This window comes from Ambystoma mexicanum, chromosome 9, assembly GCF_040938575.1.
Source record: "Ambystoma mexicanum isolate Mex_15411 chromosome 9, UKY_AmexF1_1, whole genome shotgun sequence".
NCBI lineage: Eukaryota > Metazoa > Chordata > Amphibia > Caudata > Ambystomatidae > Ambystoma > Ambystoma mexicanum.
Genome location: NC_090931.1, coordinates 968,941,326 through 968,947,654, shown reverse-complemented (window position 1 = coordinate 968,947,654; position 6,329 = coordinate 968,941,326).

Sequence of the window (6,329 nt, the reverse complement as noted above, 5' to 3'; positions counted from 1 at the left end):
AAACCAGTTTGTAAGAAAAAGGAGTTAGCTAGCATCCCTGGTAGCGACGTAGGGGATGCATTGAGCTGCTGCGCCTTGTCTCAATGATGTAATGATTTCTTTGAACAGGGGGCCCAAATAATGAACACCATCTGTACTAAATATGCCCCTTTGAGAATATGCACTCCTAGGAGAGTCTCCAGGGTCTGGTATACTACACAGCTCCCGGAGCTAAAAAAACAAATATAAGCATCTTGAGAACAGATGGTTCTTCTCAAAACTGCCTGAACACGCCTTTTCAGCAAAATTAACTTTGATTAAGTGTAAAAAAGCTATTTTCATAGAAAAATCCAATTTCCTAGCAGGAAAGATTACAGCTCCAGCAAATCATCCTCAAGAGCTTTTCAAAGTAATTGCCTATTTTGTTAAGCCTTACACGACTGCCCCAGTGAAGGAGTTATCCACAGACCATGTCAATGGGCTGAATACTTTTTTCATTTGAGTATTCAGGATAATATTAGTCCCAAAGGGAGCCAGATGGTACGATCCTCTTGAATGTTATTAACACAAATACAGCCTTAATTACAAATGTAGCTATCAGGATGACTCCATTCACTTTCAAGCAGGTATCAGAGGAGGATATCTTTAACCTCTTGTTGAAATTGAAACCTACGAATAACCTACTTTTTTCAATTCCTTCACTTGTTGCCAAATGGATCTCGTCAGAGTTAACACCTTTCATGACGAGGTTCGTTAATGCATCATTCGAGCAGGGGGTAGTTCCAGACCTCCAGATCAGTCATCTCTCCGATGTTGAAGAAGGCCAGTCTTCACCCTGAGGACTATCAGAATTATCGCTACAAGCCAGTTCCAGAATTATGTCCAAGATAAGTGCCTCCTTCACCCTTATCCTTACAATCTGGCTTCCGTCCGGAATTTGTGACAGAGACTGCATTGATGGCAGAATAGGATGAGTATGAATAGTTGCAGGCAGGGGATAAGGGTAAACTCTCCCTGCTTGTGATGCTCGACCTATCTGCCGCTTTTGATACAGTAGACCATGGTATTATGTTAGACTGCCTAAAAAACACAGGGAATGTGGATCCCTGTGCCCTGGATTGGTTTGCATCATTCCTGGCAGGGCGTCAACCCCGTGTACAGGTGGGTGGTTTCTTATCTGAAATCCTCGCTCAATATTGTGGTGTACCATAGGGCTCTGCACTTTCTCCCCTTTTATTCAACATCTACCTTCACCCATTAATCGGCATATTGGAGAAATATCAGCTTGGGTTCCATTCATATGCTGATGACACACAGCTGTATATCAGACTTGATGATGTGGATGGTGCCCTTGCTAAAGTGGGCAGATGTTTAGAAGAAATAGGGGTATGGCTGGCACAGAACTGGTTGCAGCTCAATCCCAAGAAAACAGAGGTCATTCTCTTCAGACCAAGAAACCTATTGGAGGGGAATGGTTGTCCACGCCCACCTCAGTTTCTGGGTTCCAGACTTAAATATGCCTCAAGGGTAAAGAAGCTGGGATGCATATGGCAGGGTGACCTGGGCTGTATCGGTCAGGTTGTTAGGCGGAAACCTGTGCAGTTCCCTTAGGGACCACTGCAAAAAGTTTAAGACTACAGGTGTTAGCAGTAAACCCAATTAGTAGCAGTCTGCACCACCCATATTTGCCTGGTAGCTGTGGCGGAGCAGTCAGACTTCTCTCAAGAAGAGTTAGGCAGTATATAGAGTATACACAATAGGGCTAAAAATACAGTAGCAAAAGCAAACACTGACCACAGCTTTGGTATAAAAGTATATCATTATTTATTTAAAAACACACTTGTAAAAATACACTGGCACTAATATGTCAAGCAAGTTCAAACACAGTCACTAGAAATATATGCACCTCCCTAATTAATTATTTAACAAGAGTAGGTTAGTACACCACTTATTGAGCAAAACAGAGGTGAGTGCGTAACCATAGATGGCACTCCAATAATGATTTAAAAAGGGAGAGAAAAGGCAGAAATAGGAAAACACACAATACCAACACTTTTAAAGAACCACAGCAAGTCAAGAAAGGCACGGTCTACTGTAGTGCAAAAAGTTCATAGGCCAGGCCCACTCTTGGAGAGAGCAAAGCGGAATGTGCCCAAGATCACACAGTTGAAGTACACTTTAGAAGTCTTTGCAGATAGTTCAAAAAGGAGTAGGACCAATTCAGAAAGGTAATGTTAACAGGTCCGAGGTCACCCCAGGATAGAGAGTCAAGGATTTACGGGACCCCTTCAACAGTCTGTTGCAAGGGAGACCAGGCAGGACACAGTACCTGAAATGGCGAGAAAGCTTCAGCGGGGACAGTTGTTCCTGGCAGCGGGAGCAAGTCGGTGCTTCGTCCAGGGGAAGAGAAGATCTCGACGTGCAGGAAAGCTGGCGGTCGTTGCACTGCCAGGGAAGAAACCAGCCGCAGAGTTTCCCGGTTAAAAGGTACTACCCTTTTATTCGCGGTAGTGATGAAGCGTGGCTATCTGGCCACCGGGGTGCTTGGCACGGGCGATTCGACCACGAGACGATCCAGGAAGGTGAAAAAGGCGCACTGGTTAACCCCACCAGCTCAAAGGAAGAAGACTCTCCTGGAAGAAGATCTTCTCTGTCGTTGGGAAGTGGTGAGTTCGGTTCAGCAGGGCTCCACTGGTGGTGTCGTCGTTGCAGGTCGGCTCAGCTTCTCCCTCTTCGGATTCTTTAGGTCCTGTGGCGACTTCTGAAGTTCCAGTCCCCAAAGCCCTACTTTTATGCAGAAAACCTCTGGACAGTGCCCCCTTGAAAAACAGACCCAGGGTCAATCGAATTACCCTACCAGTACTTCCACAATATTATGGTTTGTACTGGTTCTGTTCACAATTTAAGACTAGTAAAGTCAATGGTGACTTTACATGCCCTGGGAGACAGTAGTCAGTCCCAGGGTATGGAGTCTATGTTTGGGGGTCACTATGACACCCTTGTGTTACTGCACTGAGGGTGCTGTGTAACACACTTACCAAAAACACATGAAGCCCTATGGAGTAAAAGACCACATAGCCCATAAAACACATTACAAGTCAAAGGACATTCTGAAATCACGCCCAAGAGTGGGAGAAAAAGAGTCTCACTCTTAGCAGGAGAAAAAATTAAACCCCAAAAATCCAGCAAAGCTGCTGGGGGACTCACTAGGTTTGGGAAATTAGCCTTTACAGAGAATTCTCCCTAACACAGGTGTCCGAAATTCAATCAGTCTTCTATAATATCCATTTGCTGCGGGAAGCGCTTCCTTATGTACCTGAGACTGATTTCCCGGTGGTTGTAGGAGCTTTAGTCAATTCGAAATTGGACTATTGTAACCGGCTCCTTATTGGAGCCCCAGCTAAACAGATTAATCACCTGCAAAAGGCACAAAATGCAGGAGTCAGATTAGTTTTTGGTGCACCCAAAAACACTTTAACTTCAGACCTTCACTGCTCCCTTTACTGGTTAGCAGTGTAGGACCGCATACAGTTTAAGATTGGCTGATTAGTGTTTAAGTGTATCAAAGGTTTAGCACCAAGCTACCTAAGTAATATGTTGAATCTATACAGTCCTGCTCGGGCCTTGAGGTCGGAAGACAAACTTCTGCTTGCTATCCCAAGGACAAAATGTGTCTCAAGAGGAGATTGTAGATTTTTTGTTGCAGGACTGAGTGTCAGAACTCACAACCTTGATTCCCCTTTGCACCAACTCCTCCGCCCCTGATTCTTCGACAGAGTCTGTCAGGGATTCTGTCTCCTTTTTCTTGATCTCCTGGGTTCCTTCCTCTTCTTGTCCTTCTTTTGATGTAAATATGGACGTGACTCCCCGGAGGCCTCTTTGACCGGATGAGAGCCAAATCCCAGGTGCTTCCCAGGAGCCAGCCCACAATTCCAGGGAAAAAGCCGTACAGCTGGAAAAAACCCTGTGTAGATTGTGTTCCTTCTTGCAGGCTGGAGAGTTTATGTAGAATTGTCCAATAAATCAAAGTAGTAAGGACTCTGGTTCCGCATGACTTCGAGCGGTGTGACCACTCTGCAGGTTCGTTCACTGTATTCACATGTACAGCGGTTATGGATGATAACTGGACCGTTAGCACTGGCTGGTTAGAAATAACGCAAGTAGAACTGTCTCTGAAGTACGGATACAGCCAAGTAGAGATGCTGAGGAACCAAAAAGCGCTCAACTGGCTGGGCAACGCAAATGCAGGTGAGTCGAGGTAAACGACACAAGTTGCGTTGAGTCCGTTAGCACATCATATGAAGCTGGATCACCGAAGAAACCATTAGCGCTAAATCCGCTAGAACAGAAAGTCCGTCCAAGCAGAAGACAGAAGGGAGTAGACAGAAGCGAAAAAAAACAAATGCAGAAAAAGATATGAGTCGGAGGGATAGCACTATAGTAAGCATACAAAAGTAACAGAAACAAAACAAGGAAGTGGATAGCGACTGAGGAGTATGAGAACTTACCTCATAGTGCAATTAATAGAGAAACGATCCGCAAAAATAGCTACCCAAGAAGGACTTAAGCCACTAGTGAAAGGAGTAGATGTTGCGAAAGAGGGGAAGGCAGAAAAATACTGGCAAGCAGGGAAAGAGCTCTGAGAACTAGCGTTAGGGGGAATACGAAAATATTACGATACAACGCATCAGAGTACCGGTGCGTACAACGTAAATACGTGCTGGAAGCCATCTTGGATGAGGCATAGACCGTTAAGAATGGATTCTAGCCTCCAGGTTAGGTGTGCTTCCATCGATGCCAGACCTTCCATTGATGGTGCATTACACCTAGATTGTGGAACATCCTTCCTCTGAATTTAAGAAGGGCCAATTCCTTTCTGGCATTTCGAGCAGGCTTAAAGACCCACCTCTTAAAATAAATGCCTCCTTTCTCCGTGATCTTAATGATATCACTATCTAGTTGTTTGATTTTACATTCAGTCTTTCCTTGTCATCTGCGCCAGGATTCAATACAGTTTTTTGTTTGCGCACTATAAATGCATCAAATCAAAATCAAATCAAGGCTTTTTGCAGTATAAGTACCATTACTGGTGTTGCGCATGTCACAGTTTCCGGTTTCCAAACATATAGGCAGAATAGGGGAGGGACTCCCTGCAGAGGCATTCGTCTGCTTCTCTACATTCCCCCCTCTGGTTGATTTATCGACCGCTCCTTTCAGCAGTCTCCACATCTTGGTATTCTTTCTTGAAAAAGTGTTTCTTAGTAGTCCAGATTTTCACTACTCCCTTTAGAGATCCTGCTAATTTCACATGTTTCTCAATGCTCCAGGTCATGTGGGTGCATTGTCCATTTGGATTACAGTAAATCCATCATCCCAGGTACTTCATGTGGTTCCGTGGATGCAGGAACTTCGTTACCTCTGGTGCTAAGATCCTGGTCTCTATATATTTTCTGATTTCTTCATCCGTCAATTCCTTGGGTCCAAAACCTGATTCGATATTGATCATGATCTTCATTCCTAGAGCCTTCTTTGCTGTCTTCTTGCACTGCTTGATTATTATCTTGATCACAAGAACATCACCATCCCCAGTATTGCTCCCAGGAATTTGAAGATATTCACCATCCATTGGGGAACCCAAGAGAAGATAGACGCTAACCAGCTATCATCTGAAATATCTTCTGTCTCATCTTCCATCTTGTTATGCAACTTCATTAGCAACGTTATAGCCTCTGCAAAGGTCCCATTCTCACCATCATTAGAAGGTATGAACGTGCAACATGATTCTCCGATTCTGAACAAACACCTCCATCCATCGCTGTAATCATATAAAGGACATATTTGTTCTGGAGGGTCATCAACCTTATGGCCCTCAATTCCTCCTTGATCGCATTGAATCCCTTTATAGTAGTGTTGATCTTTTGCAGGAGCTCCCATCTGATAATCTGTAACCATTTCACATTGGCCATCGTCTGGATCCCTGGCATGAAAATAGTTCTGAAGATCGAGGCAGTCTTGCTGAATAGCCTATGCTCATGTAGGGTAGCATTGAAGGCTTCTATTGATTTAGCCAAGAAATAATTCTCCCTCTTTGTTCGATTGAGGAATTCAAGTGATCTCCTCCTTCTCAAATGGGCACCTGCTTTTGGGAATTCTCTAATGTTCAGGTCGGTCTGGGGAATCACAAACACTGGAACATGAATAAGCACTATGGAACACATCCCTCCCCAATCCTTGGGCAGCTTCATGTAAGCCCTGGACCCACAGGCCCAGTAGTGATCTATTAGAACTACTGTCCCATCCTTCATGCCTGGTACATCAAAAATTCAGCCACAGTGATGATTTACTCCAAC